The 15,373-nt window shown below is 34.4% G+C and overlaps 1 protein-coding gene and 1 pseudogene across 2 annotated transcripts in view; both read left to right on the forward strand.

Moving 5' to 3' along the window:
* LOC117172562 overlaps window positions 1-15,373 on the forward strand; it is a 32,182-nt gene that overhangs the window by 13,590 nt on the left and 3,219 nt on the right. Inside the window, exon 1 of one of the 2 annotated variants that reach the window (XR_004467037.1) lies at window positions 3,074-3,462. The exons of the other annotated variant lie outside the window; for it this stretch is intronic. The gene's annotated coding sequence lies outside the window, so the exon portion shown is untranslated. Of the gene's footprint in view, window positions 1-3,073; window positions 3,463-15,373 lie in introns of those variants that run through there. 2 annotated transcript variants of the gene reach the window in all.
* On the forward strand, window positions 8,064-8,210 carry LOC117181758 (annotated as a pseudogene).

The following is a 15,373-nucleotide window of genomic DNA, read 5'->3' on the forward strand; positions in this document are numbered from 1 at the left end:
AAAAACTATTCCATTTCATATTTTGCTTAAGGCAGAAGCATATAAACCTTCTGTAAGAAGATTAAATATTTTTTAATTTTATGACTTTAACCAATGTTGAAAAAATGTTAAGGGTGTTTTAAGTGTGTAGTGAAGTTCAAAATTGCTTATCCTGTAACTCGATTTATAATATTCATAAAAGTCATTTGCATATTTGTTTTTTTTTTGTCTTTTGCTTTCGGCGAAAGCCATAATTTTTATTCAAGTTTAATTTACAAAACAAATAATTATACGTTTAAATTCTAACTAAAACAATTTCAATAAAAACTTAAATAAATAAACTTGAATAAACAATTATGTCAATCTTTTGTCATAATTCGAATAATTTTCCCAAGCAGCTGCAGAAAATGTAAAAGTTTTCATAAATGAGAATAAAATAACAGTTCAGAAGAATTTGTTACATTTATTTCATATTCGGATTTTTGACTCAAATACATTTTTATTTTTGATCACCAAACATTAAACACCTATTTCGAAATTTCTAAAAATATGCATGCGTTTTTGCTAAATGTCCTTCAATAAAAAACAGATGTGTCACGAAAATATCGACAACATTCTTATCGCTTTTCCTCAATGCCGATTGGGAAATTTGAAAATTCAGTCGGAAAGAATGTTTCCAAATTCACACATATGATTGAGAAATATTTGTTAATGTAAAATCTTATTATTGAACCAAACCCAGGCCATTTCAGCAGAATAAAAAAATTTTATTTGACATGAGTAAAAATAAATTTATTGTGAAATATCAATCAAAAGTTCTATATTTACAAAAAGTGAAAAATTAGCACTTTTCAATAATATCATTGAATTATTTAAATTAAAATAATTATTTTTTTGTACCTAAACTAACCCCTAAGGTTAATTTTCTGCGGAAGAAAATATAAATAATTATTAAACCAAAAAAGAAATTTTAAACTAAATAATTGAATTTTTTAACCAAAAAGATCACTTTTCTAGCAAAAATGGATTAGCTAAAATTTCTTGCAAAAAAATAATTTTTAACAAAAAAGTTATATTAGTAACCAAAGAAATGCATTTTTAACTAATATGATGGATCTTCTACAAACAAAAAAATTAATTTTCAACCCAAAAGATGAATTATTTACAAAAGAAACTAATTAGCATTACAATAGATAAATTTTCAAGAAAATAGTTGAACTGTTAACTCAAAAATAATCAACTGTGAACCAAAACTAGAATGATTGATTTTTAACTAAGAAAAAGGGAATTTTGAACCAAATAGTTAAATTTTCAACCAAAGTAATGAATCTCCGATGAGGAAAAGAATTCTCAACGAAAAATCTAATATTTGATATTTCAATAAAAATATAATTAAAAACAGAATTTTTTAACAAAATATTTAAATTCTTAACACAAGTGATAAATTTTTGTTGAAAAAATTGATTCTCAATGACAAATAGAATAGCTGATATTTCAACAACGGGCATTAAGAAAATTACGGTTAAATGGAACAAAACAAAAAGCGAATTTTCAAGGATTTATTTGAAATTAACGCAAATGTTCGGTTGTAGAATCAACAATTTTTTTAAAAAGTCATACTTTTTTTGTAGATAATTCAACTGTATTCTTCAAAATTTGTCTGCTTGGTTTGAAAATTTAAATATTTTCATAAGAAATTTACTTTTTGGTACAGATTCAAATTTCGGTGTTGAGAAGTCAACTGAAAATTCCCTTCGATGAAGTTTCAACTATTTGTCTGAAAATTTGTCTTTTTAATTCAACACACAATAAAATTTAGTAGAAAAAAGAAAAATTGAGGTATTTTGTGACATTGTATTCTTTTTTGGTTAGAAATATAACTGTTTTGTTGAAAATTCATAATTTTGAGTTGAAAATGCAACTATTTTCGTATTAAAATCACTTTTTGATTAAGATTTATATTTAAATATGGAGAAAACAAGTGAAGTCCTTTTTGGATGACAATTCAACTTTTTAAAAAAATTTCCCTATTAAATTAAACAATGCATCTATTTTAGTAGAAATTGCCACTTTTTGGATAAAAATGCAACTCTTTGGTTGATAATTCATCGGTTCTCTTGAAAATTTACGTATTTTCGTAAAAAATCGTCTAGTTGTTTGAAAATCATTGGCTTAAGGTTTTAATATTTTGTTGAAAAGTGATCTTTTTTAAATGAAAATTGAACTGTTTTTCTTAAAAGTTGAACTTTTTTTTCGAATAAAGGTTTATCTCTTTCGTTGAAAATTGAACTATTTTGTTAAAAACAATTTTTTTGTTGCTTGAAACTCATATTTTCTGTTTACAAATTCAATTTTTGTACAGAAAAATCGTGTTTTTGCTCGAACGTTCAACAATTTGGGTTAACTTTTTTTCCTTTCAGGACTGAAAAATTTCTATTTGTTGAAATTTCGCCTTTTTCGTTTAAAAATTGATTTTCTTAAATAAAATTTTTTTGATTTTAATATCAACTATTACACTTTTTATTCAATTTTTTTATCCATCTAGTTTAAAAATTCACTTATTTTGTCAAAAATTTAATTATTTGGTTGAAAATTCAAGTGATCGAATATTAATGAAAAAAAAAATTAAAAATTGGGGAATTTTGAAAATGAAGTTTTCACCCTGCAAAGAATTCTTAAAAACAAGAGTTTCCATTAATTTTAAGTTGAATATTTTATTATTTGTGAAAACCATATATTACCTACAGTAATAGGAGCGAGAAGGTAAACATATTTTTTTACAGTTTTTTGAAGAGGTTTAGAAGAGCTCGAATTTTAAGAATTTTTTTGAATGGTACAAATTTAAAATACTCGAGTGTTTACTATTTAAAAATTGCCGATATAAACCCAAAAGTGGCAAAAAAAATTATCATTAGAAAGTTATAGGACTGTAGGGTATTAATAAATAATACGAGGTCTGTCCCAAAAGTATCCCACCTACGTTCATGTCTTCGCGCGGAGAGGCTCAGGCGACCTCTGGAGGGTACAAACGTCACCAGCAACTCCTAACCTTCTCGTCAGTAGTTCGAGATACCGATAAAACGACTTATTTTCCGCGCAGCGTGTATTTGTTAATATCGACATTTTGCGTTTGTCGAATTCATCCCGAAACTGCTCACAGACCAACAAAAAATCTTCGATTAGGAATCGCTCAAGACAATCTGGAAATGATCAATAGTGATGAAAACTTTCTTAAAAAGGACATTACTGGTGATGAAACATGGGTTTATGGTTATGATCCTGAAACTGTTGAGAAAGAGAGATAAAGACACTGTTGAAACTAATGCGACGAATGCACTAAAGGCGATTCCGAAGTCTGACTTTCAAGAGTGCTTTAATAAGTGTAAACATCGATATGAGCGCTTTGTTCAATCAAATGGGGACTACTTTGAAGGATGCCACCCCCCGGACGACGAAAAATAAATCAAGCGTCGAGAGATTGAGGTAGGCCGGATACTTTTGGGACAGCCCTCGTACATTATTTAATGTATATAATCATTTTAAAAAAGTTAAACATATGGAAAATATAAAAAATAGAAAATTTTAATAAAACGATGCGATGGTGTAATATTCTTAATTCTATTGAAATAACAGGAAGTCCACATTGAGATATTGTTGACATGGCCTAGGCTATTTCCATTTTCAAAATAAATCCTTCTAATTGCTTGAACAAAGTGAGGAAAAATAATAAATTTTGCAACTCTACAAATTAAGATTTATATTTTTGTTTGCAATTTTTAAAATATAATGGATCAATATGGATTATATAGGATATCTTGTAAAAATGATTTGCCTTGAATAAAGATGAAATGATACTTTATTGCCTCTCCAAATTAAATTTGTTAAAAATAAACTAATTACTAGTGAAATTTTACAAATTTAATTGGAGATTGTGAATTCTCTTTTGTTAAAGCTCCTTTTTAATTTAACGAATACATTTTCAGATGGAACTCAAAAACAATTTGTTATTAAACACGCTATTGTACATTATATCTTTATTTTCAAAAATTGAATTTGCTCATTTGTAATGTCATCTTTCACGATTTAAACAAAAACTATGTAGTTTGCCCAAAAACCTTATTTTTCTATATTTATGTCATTTTTTACATATAAAATAAAAATTGCGCGTCGAATCAAAAAATCATTCATAACGGATTTGTATTTTTTTTGCACAACTGTTGTTAATTCACCTTTTTTCGTGCCTTGTATTGTTTCACCGCAAAATAGAATTTTGGATTTTAAATTATCTTTTATGCGTTCAAAATTTTAATTTTCGATTAATTAAGAAAATTTCATTTTTCTAAATATTCACTTGTAGGCCTTTCAAAAATAACCAGCTAAAAATGCTCATTCGTCTTTGACTTTTTGAATGTTCAAAATGATTTAACTCTGATAAATTTATTTTGATAAAAAAAGCCGTGGAGATAAATTGTTTGACTTATTGAGTACCATGAACAGCCGCACATAGAATTTTTAAAACATGCAAAAAATGGTCTCAAAGATGTTCAAAATGCTTTTAGGTTTATTTGTTAATTTACCTTCAAGGTTATAGAAATATCATTTTCCTAAGCTTCTTTAGAAAATTAAAAAGATTTTTAAAGATTGCAGATATACCGAAAAAGTAAAACTATTTTTTACAGCATTTTGCGAAATTGAAGGAAATATTTGAGTAAACTAAACAAATATTTAGGGCTTTTAGAAGATTGGAAATTATATGTATGTTATTTAAACTGAATCACATTAATCCTACAATTTCAAAAAATCTTTGAAAACAAATTTCGTTCAAAATCTATAAAAATTTACATGTCGTTTAAAATTTTTGGAAATATTTTCAAATTTTAAATTATTTTTTAACCATTGCTGAAACTAAGGATGTGTAAAAAGCTCAAAACTTCGATTCGAGACGACTTGATTTTTTTCGAGTTGAGTCGAGTCGAGCTCCGGTATGCTCGAAATGTCGCGTTCTCGAAATTTCGTTCGAGTAGCTCGAAAATTTCGAGAACAAAGACATTCGATTACTCGAAGAAATTCGGGTATTCGAAATTTTCGAGTTGCTCGGAAGTTTCGAGCAGCTCGAAAGTTTCGGGGTCTCGAAGCTCGTGAAATTAATAATAATTTCTTCAAACTTGATACGGGGGGGGGGGGGTTTGAATTGTTAACAGTGATATTAAAATCAAAAGTAACAATTCCAGATTTTTCATCCAAAATGGTGGTTAAATTTCTGAGAATTTCAATAAATTGACGAATGAGATATTTAATAAACTGACTAGTATGACTCAGCATACAAGAGTTTTTTCGCACTTCTGACGATAAATTTACAGACGAAATTAAAAAATTAGAAAGTTCGAGGGGTTCGGGTGCAAACCGAACTGTCAAATTTTCTAAAGGGTTCCATGCAAACCGAACCCTTTCAAAATATCAAAGGTTTTAAGGAAACAATCTTTGGTCAAACCTCTAAGTTCTAACTTCTCATGAAGTCACATTTGCACAAATTAATTATCTTACATAGTTTTAGCAACATTAAACTCTCTGATACAAAAAAATATGCCCGCTGCGCGGCACATTCTTATTGCGAGCGGCGCTAAACGCCAAGTTTCAGCGCGCCGGGAGTGCGCGGGTACGCTTTCGCGATTTGCGCTCGATTTCGTAAGTTTAGTACGTACACTTCTACTACATTTTTTCAAATTGTATAAATATTGTAACTTCATTCGACAACTGAGATTTAAGTTCCTGAGAAATTACATTCATAAATTGGAATTCAATTTTTTTCCATTTTCTTTTAAAGATGGTTCTCAAAACACCTGCGGTTTTGACCATTGCATTCGCATTACGACACTCGCGCGTCGCGCTCGATAATTAGGTAATAGAGTAAATTCTCTTTAAAAAATTTTGGGTGTACACAAACTTGAACAGCATATAAAAACGACGTGTGTTTTTCAATATAATGTTACTAACAAAACACATTTGTTTCTTATAATTTAGTAGATAGAGACATTAAAATGTAGATTTTGATTCCGTTTGTTCAAACTTCAGTTCTAAGGCAACTCCACTTTGATTAAATAATCAAGAACATTTTCAATTCTTGTCCAATTGAAAAAGTTTACCAAGGTAATTTATAAATCTTGTTAGGATTCACCAAAAATAACGCTTACCGATCTCTTAATAACAAAAATTGCATATTTTTGAAAATGATCTAACTTCTTGAACTTGGGACTGGTTGAAAAATTTCCTAAGAATAGTTTCGAAATATATTTTATATCTGAAAGAAATTTTACTTTTACATTTTTTAATCTGTGGAAAAAATTTTTTCTCTATTTTTTAGAAATTTGCAAAATGTTAAAAATCATGTAATTTTTTAAATTTCTGTCGAAATTAGAAATGTCACAAGGATAATTTGCAAGTACTTTTGTCACGTACAGAAGACTTCGACAAAAATTTCTAAAACTCTTAAAAAAAATGTTATTTCAAATTTTAAAAAAACTCTTTTTTAATTTAGGTCGAATCGAAAAATGTAACTGAAAGCGTTTTTAAATTTTGGCTGAAAATATCTGGTTAACGAAGTTAACCTTCATTCTGAGATGCTTAAAAAGTTTTTCGAAGGCTGACTTGATTGGACAAATTCTTCAAAAGTTAGCGTGACTACAACATTCAGGCAATCATACATACACCGACCACATGTTATGATTTTCGGACTCTGTGTGTTCCGAAACGTAATGATCTGCTGAAAACCACAGATCAAAAATTTGGACGATTGTATTACACTCTCATGAATGAATCGTGAAAGCCCTAGCTCTGTACTTCGAGGAAACTCGTTTATATTTTGAATTTTTCCAAGATTTGGTTTCCATTTAGGATTAAGAATCTTGAATTTTAAATTTTTATTTCAAAATCGCTGTTAGCAATACGAAAAACCTCCGAGTATCGGGTGTGGAAAGCTCGATCTCGACTCGAACTGGATTAAGCTCAGCTCGAATCGTCTCGGAAGCTAACAAGCTCGACGCGACTCGTTCGAACTTCGAGTTTCAAGTTTTTTACACACCGCTATCGCCAATTCCTTCAGAAATATATATGCAAAAGCCACAGAGGTCTGTAGTAGAATTACGCGGGTGTGTATCTGGATGACAAAATATTGGAGCTTGAAGAATGTATTATTTTTGTTTATTCTTTAGTTTATTTCCTTTAGGACTACATCCTGGGAGGTTTTTAATTTTCTAATGTGTGACTAACTGCTGTACAAAAGGGTAAATTTTGACAAAAAATTATTCACTTCGGAGAAAACCGAGTTTTACTTTTGAGCTTAGAATTTTAAGGTATCGGAAAATCGTTTTGAAATCCTGATGACAATTTTAATTTTATTTGTTAAAATTGTGAGACGTCCTGAAATGTTTTTGAATACCATAAGAATTTGCTTGATCAAAAAAGTCTTTATTTTAAATGGATTTACTATTCTAACATTTTACATTTTAAAATCACTAACATTTGCCGCCTTAGATATCCACGAGGGAGAAATTAAGTGGTGGGTTTTGATTGGCTCAATTTTTTTTACTTGCGCGTGGGTAGACTATGTATTTATTGGATCATGAGCGAGACCGCTGTCGTTACTGAAGAAAGTAGTAAGCTTTCTGAGTTTTCCGAGTGCGGCGCTCTTTCCTATTGAGTCTGAATCCCCCAAGGGATTTCGGCTTCTTGATTGTTATCAAGAAGCCATCTGTTATCGGTTTTAATTTCCTGGATGCTAAAGAAAAGCTCTGCTTTCAAAGAGCATAACCTTTAAGGCGGCCGGCGCGCGGCGCGCGGGCTCACAACTTTGCGAGGGAACTTCCCTAGAAGGAGACATGCTCTCAAGCAGGGACCCACTAGACCCCTGGTTAGTAATCAAAACACCGACCCCTACAGCAAAACAACCCCAGATATTTTTAAACGAATCCGAACACATCCGAACACAGACTTACGACGCTTACGAACAAACAGAGACTAACTCTATAATATTTGTTTCAAGTTTATTTTGGAAATGTGCCGTAACAGTGTTATATCGAAATTCCAGGACACTGTCACAAGTGTGTTCTAGAACCAATTAGGAACGAAGAATAGTTCGATAATATTGTGGTCGAGCTGACTCTTGCGAGTTCCCTAATGTGGATATCTCGGACGTATAATTTTTGTTAATCGGGACTGCGTACGCGCTATCCCGGATCAAAATATGTCCATGGGCATATCAAAATTTCCGCCTTGCAGGATATTCCGAACTGTTATAGAATTGTTTTGAACGGTTATAGAATTGTCCTAGATTTTTTACAATGCAGCGTACCAAAGTGACAAATCCTTTTGAGAGCATGGGTTTGAGGGTATCCATCCCATCATACTTTGTCACCCGTAAAAGTGTCATTGACGGTATCTCTCTTGATTTGACAGAAAATGAGATAAAAGACAATCTAGATATCCTCAGCAACACCCAGTCGATCAAAATTGTAGATGTTCTTCGTCCTGACCGAAAAAATGTTGAAAAAGATGCCCGAAAAGTTTCCTACGTCCCCTTGCGCTCCTTTTTGAAAACCTTCAAAGTTCGAACCCTCCCCGACAAAGTAGCTATTTACAATGCCTCAACGACTGCAGAGCCTTACATCTCACCAGTTAAAATCTGCTGGAAATGTCTCCGATACAGACATATCAGCAAACAATGCTGCTCAAAAGCTCGCTGTAAATGTTGCGATGAGGACGTCCACGCCAATGCATCCCCCTGTCCTAACGCGAATGGAAACCCTAAGTGCGTACGTTGCTCAGAACCCCATGTGCCAAATTCTAGAGAATGCCTAGGATACATATTCTAAAGGGACTTTCGGTACTATGCCATTCACAACTTCCTAACATTCGTGGCGGCTAAAGCCATTCTCAGTACCAGGAAAACCAACCATCAACCTCTTGACGCCCGCTTCAACGCGAATAACTACCCTGGACTCAGAAATGTTCCTCCTCTGATTACTCCCGCGTACTCTCCCTCGTTAGTTTTCTCAGAAGCCTGACTCACCTCTGCCCACACATCTATGACTCCTAGCTCAGTCCATTCTCCTGCCCCCCATCTCGCGAACCCTAGAGAATATAAAAATAAACAGTCTCATCTGACCGAAGCCGCCAATCGTCGCAAGAACTCAGTTTCCAACCCTTTCTTCTCCTCCCTGTATAGCACAAGATGCCAAGCTCCCTCCTCAACGGCTTTGCTCTACACCCTTCAGGAGCACTTAACAAAGAAAGCTCCTCTGCTTCCCCTAACCAACCAGATTCTTCAAGCAATCAAAATTGTAAGCCTCCCGAACATTCCTGCTCTACTTTCACTCCTTCCTTCCTCCCACCTGCCCCTTCTCCCATCCAAGCACCCTAGTCCCCTCCTCATCTTCGAATTTACTTACAATTATTGGCAATCTACTTTTGATGCTCACTAATTTTATCAGCGTTCTTTCCTCTGGAAATTCACCAAAAACATAGGAATGCCACAACTTAACTAACTTCCTTTCAGCAAGTATCTCCCCTCTCTCTCTACAAATCTTTTATAGCCTTAGTATGCCACACGTCGATGGTTTAGGAATTACGCCATGGAACTGTCGCGGTGTAACGCACAAACGAAGTGATCTTGTAGCTATTTCGAAGGTCTTTGATATACTGTTATTGTGCAAAACATTTCTAAAGCCCGATAAATCATTTTCCATAAATAGAGATTTTAACATCATTAGAGCTGACAAAGCTGCCAACAATCGCGGTGGTTCGGCAATTGAAATTTGAAGGGGTATAACCTTTTTAAGGATATCCTCTATACTTAACATTAAAAATAGTTTAGAAACTCTTTCTATATCCATTAACACTTCACTTGGTCAACTTCTTATCGTTCTCGTTTATAGGGTCCCCTCTTTCGGCGGAAGATTCTCAGAAAATACATGGAAAAGATTTTTAGAATCAGTTAACCAAGTCAATCTGAATAACGTTCTTATTGGCGGGGATTTTAATTCACATCACAGTCTATGGGGTAGAACCCGGGTGTTTCAAGATGGCGAAGCACTTTGTGCAGCCCTTGATGATTTAGACTTTATTTATTTAAATAATGGGAAGTCAACTTTTGTTAATCGTCCAGATGAATCTCCCTCGATTCTGGATCTTACTTTTATAAGCCCTCAACTTTTGACGTTTTGTGCACATGATGTATGGAACAACGCCCTAGGCTGTAATCATTACCCAGTGTTCACTTATCTGGATGTGCATGTACCCATTTCCAACTACTATTCACACAAATATAACTTTAAGAAAATTAACTGGCTGTCCTTTTTTTGTAATTTAAAAAATCTCGTAGAATTTATGCGACTAAAATTCTTCCACCGACATTGGATCCCATCTGTAGCTACAATTCTTTTGTTGAATGCGTGGATGAGGCTATCCAGAATATAGAGTCATTTAGACATTTAAAAATATATTAACTCAGCTAACAAACGCGTCCTGCTCGGCAGATAGCAGCGTGATTTCAAAAGTACATGATTTCGCAGCTGAGATGTGTTCTTATACTGTCTTCCATGATAAGTTTCTCAGTGACTTTCGAACCAACTAGTTCCTTGAAACTCCATTTACAGAAAATTAACTAACTATAGCCATTTCTTCCTTGAAAATTAAATCTTCTCCCGGACTAGATACACTCATAGCAGCCTTTAAGAACACCCGGTATCTTATGTCAGTATTTTATTCATGCCATAATTTTGAGCTTTTTTGGGCACTGAAGCCGATTTTTGAGCTCTTTTAGTTATCTTAAAAAACCGACTTTTGGGTGGAGGTGTTAGCCGCTAGAACCTCCAGTACAGAACATTTGACAAATTGACACAATCGACAGCGCCAGAATTTTGGGCTGTTTTTGGGCACTTCAAAAATGCAAAAATTAAATTTGAAAGAATAACCATTTTCTTTTAAAAACTACCCTTAAAATTAAATATTCACATAAACTAAATGTGAGCATATCAGAATTTTGGGCTTTTTTGGTCTCTTCTTGGGCATTAATGACGATTATTAGGCTCTCTTATTTTTCTCCAAATAACGAAATTTTCGGTTAGAGGTGCTGCCCGCAAACACTTTCACTAGAGCAAATTAAAAGAATCAACAGCGCCAGAATTTTTTATCTTTTTGGGCTATCAAAATGTGCAAAAAATTATTTTTCAAGAACAACTCCTGCCCCACCCAAATTACCAAAAAACGACTTACGCACCCAGCAAAAATTTAAGAACATCCGAATTTTATGCTATTTTTGGCCTTCCTAAAACACTCACAAATTATTTGAAACAATCATCCTAAACCCATAAAAAAATATGGAAAAAATAGTACCTCCAACCGAAAAGTCCGTTATTTGGAGAAAAATGAGAGACTCCAAAAATCGTCATTGGTGCCCAAGAAGAGCCCAAAAAAGCCAAAAATTCTGATATGCTTACATTTAGTTTAGGTGCATATTTAATTTTAAGGGTAGTTTTTAGAACAAAAGGGTTGTTTTTTCTAATTTAATTTTTGCACTTTTCAATAGTCCAAAATGCCAAAAATTCTGGCGCTGTTGATTTTTGCAATTTTTCATATTTTCTGTACTGGAGGTGCTAGCAGCTAGCACCTTCACCCAAAAGTCGGTTTTTTGAGAAAACTAAAAGAGCTCAAAAATCGGATTTGGTGCCCAAAAAACCCCAAAATTATGGCATAAATAAAATACTGAAATTCCTTTGTGGAGGTGCATTCTGCACCCATTTTCTCTATTGAAGCAATAGCCATTTTATATGCACTAGATTTCATTATAAAGCATATATTTAAAAAAGTTGTTATTTTTACGGACTCGCTATGTGTTTTAGAAAACGTCTCTTCAACTAACCCTAGTGAAATTAAATTTTACCTTTTCTTCCTAATCAGAAAACGTCTTGCCTCCTTTGTCACGCTTAAATGCAATATTACCTTAGTATGGGTACCAGGCTATAAGGGACTTCCGGGAAATGAGCTTGCAGATGTAACCGCAAAACCCGCCAGTTTTTATGCCTCCCTCCTAAACATAGGGCTTCCCCCATCAGACTTTGTCAGCTGTTCTCGAGAACACCTCAATAAAACTTGCCAATACTATTGTAAAACGAGAGAAAAGCGTTTTGGCACTTTTTACAGAAATCACTTTTACAAAACTCGCAGAAAACCCTGGGTTTTCAATTTTCTTGTAAAAAGGAAGTGGATTGTATCCCTTTGTCGCATGAGAAGTAATCACCACTCGCTCAGAGCTAGCCTAGCGCGCAAGAACATCATAGACTCGCCTAGTTGCCCTTGCAACCCTCTAATAAACGGAGACCTTGAACACGTCCTATGGCATTGTCCCAAATTCTGTGCTTCCCGTCCTAGGCTCCTTAAGCGTATGTCGAAGGCTTTTAAATGTGCACCGCCATTTAATAGCAATCAGTTCCTTGCTAATCCCTCAATGAGGGTGATTTCTCATGTTTTGAGATTTCTTAAGAAATCCAACCTTCAGATATAAAAAACTTTCCCATAAGGGAAGCTTTAAAATACCCGCCATGTGAACCCACGCGAGACGGTTGGGGGGGGGGGGGATTACCCGGGCATAAGTAAGCGCGGGTACCACATCCCCCTCCAGCTTCGTCGTCTGCTTTCGCATTTCGACATCGCGTCGAGATGCGACGTTCTGCCCTACTGAGCAGTTCGCATAATTTGTTTCAGATAACAAACATACCGTCTCGCCACTATCTATTAAATCGCACAGTACCTGCTCATGGCTGAATATACACGACTGCAGAGTCAGTATGAAGCCAGCGCATGCGCACTTTCATATTCAAACCTTCAATAATGTAAACAAAAAGCACTTTGTAAACTTCTCTTTTGAAATACTATAATTGAAAATAAATATGAATATACTGAAATGAAAGAATTAAAATTCTAGTTACGATTAGAATTTTATATTGAAAAGTTATTCTCCCCCTAGCACCTCCACATATATTTAATATCTCTGGTGAGGCCTTTAGCGGCGTGACGTCGCAGAGGAGACGCTAACTCGGCTGGGCTCGAAATGATAAGGTAGAGGTAACTTTATGCTTACTGAAAGGATTATACTCTTTCTGAAACTAAATATTTAACCTGAAAAAAGGGAATTAATTAATAATGGTACGTACTTTAAGTGTCTTCCGTACTCGTGCGATGTCACGGTTGAGTTGATTAGAGCCACGCTTGATATTTCCTTTTTCAACCCGTTTTTAAACGGGAACTCAAGAACGATAGCATCGGTGCTCTGGATTAATCTTTTACAGCGTGGTTACGCAGATCCTAGAAATTAGTAAAATTCACAAAATAGACTTCATTTCTCACATCAGAGCCTGTAAGAGCATCAAAAGGCAGCTTAACATTAAAAATAATACACAATAATTGTATGGTCCATGAGGCCTGAAAGTCGTCTTAATCGCAAGATCTACTTTATTCATAATGTGTCCTTAAGTGTTTACATAACTTACATTTGTTACAATACCTTCGTTGAAATATGTCATACAATCATATCCTTACTATTTATTGTTATTTACAACTGTTTAGAGAGACTCTTATATCTATATCCTTATTTATAGTTTTTACTGTAGCGCATTTTGACACGTGTTAGCGAACTAGAGATTGAGCGATCGAAAACGAAAGAGAAAGCGAGAGAGAGAGAGAGAGAGAGAGAGAGAGAGAGAGAGAGAGCGCGCGCGAAAGAGAGAGAGAGGGGGAAAGCGAGAACGCAACCACATCTTTAACTACTTATGCTATTACATAACGATTACTTACAATTCTTTATGCATCTATTCTGAGTGACTTACGGTTTCTTTTTTTTCGCTTCTCTTATATCTCTATTTTTCCAGTGTTTCACGGGCATTCTTTCATTTTTTCTCATTCACTCCACTGGCCTCCTCTAACTCCTTTATTTACTCTTCCCCTAGTATCCTTACCACATTCTCTTGTCAGGTTCCTTTATTTTCCATTCCTCTCCTACATCCTTTCCATACATGCTTCCATGTTTCCTCCTCGCATTCACATATTCTGCACTTTCTGTTCTCTTCTTTCATTAAATACATCCCCTCCCTTACCTCTTTTCCCAATCCTAATTTTGCTATTATGGTGAACCTTCTCTCGCTCCATCCCTTTTATAAATACTTTCATACTACTTCCTTCTTTATCATCTTATAACATTTATTCTCTTTTGATTCCTCAATCAATCCATTGTTTCCAATTCTTCTTAGTTTTCTCCAGTCCCGTTTTCTATACGTCTATCATTAAAAAACTCTTTCCCTCGTCTACCCATATCGTTAATTTTAACGTCCTCCCTTTATTTTCTTCTATCTCCATTAAGCACTTTCTCGATAACTCCCCTCCCTTTCGGCGTCCTCCAATCTACCCCTAGCGTCTACCTTATATACTTTTCTTGTAGACTCTCCATCACTTATTTTTCTTTCCAGCCCCATCTCTCTGCTCTATAACATAATACCGACCATATCAGCGTATCAAACAACCACATCCTTCTTCTCTAATTTTTGTTAACCTTATTTTTCCTGGTTCCTGTATCTGTTTTATTACCCCTGCTGCTTTCTTTATCCTTTCTCTAATATAAGCTCTATGATCTCCATCTGTTCGCAAGGTGTATCCCAAATAATTAAATTCTTTTACTTCTTTCAAGTTTATTCCCTTCGACCTTTCCGTCCATTATTTTTTTTCCTATCCCTCCTTTTCAAACCCTCATTATCTTTGTCTTTTCTACGTTTAAATTCAACCTTTTTCCATCTAAGTATTTTTCTAATCCTGTAATTAGGCTTTTCATCTCTTCATCATTCTCTGCCATCATCACTATATCGTCTGCGTATGCCAGTGTATATATCTTCCTTCCCTATCCTGACTCCTCTTGAACCTTTTCTTCTAATTTCTTCGTCTAAATCAATTATTAATATATTAAATAAAAGTGGGCTCAGAGGACATCATTGTCTCACTCCTCTCACCGAGAGGCTGGTCACTGCGATTTCAGGTGACTCCCGGACTTATCAAAGGCTCTGTGGAGCTCAGTAGGAATCTCTCAATTCTATTGCGTTGTTACTTGGTTATTCCCAGTGGGTCTCAGTAAGTGTCAGTGCGTCACGAAAAGTCTAGCTCCAGCCGGTGGGTTTGGCGAAATCCCTGTCGGAAAGAATCGTAACTCTGTTGGGAATACTCGGCAGATCTGTTTCAAGTACCGCGCGATTAACTTTTCGGGAAGTCTCGTGGTAAGTCACAAGAAATCTGGAGTTAGTTCGAGGAAGGTCTCTACGAAATATTCTTTTTTCTAAGGGCAGTCATCGTTAGTCTGACT

Source organism: Belonocnema kinseyi, chromosome 1 (genome assembly GCF_010883055.1).
Source record: "Belonocnema kinseyi isolate 2016_QV_RU_SX_M_011 chromosome 1, B_treatae_v1, whole genome shotgun sequence".
Classification (NCBI taxonomy): domain Eukaryota; kingdom Metazoa; phylum Arthropoda; class Insecta; order Hymenoptera; family Cynipidae; genus Belonocnema; species Belonocnema kinseyi.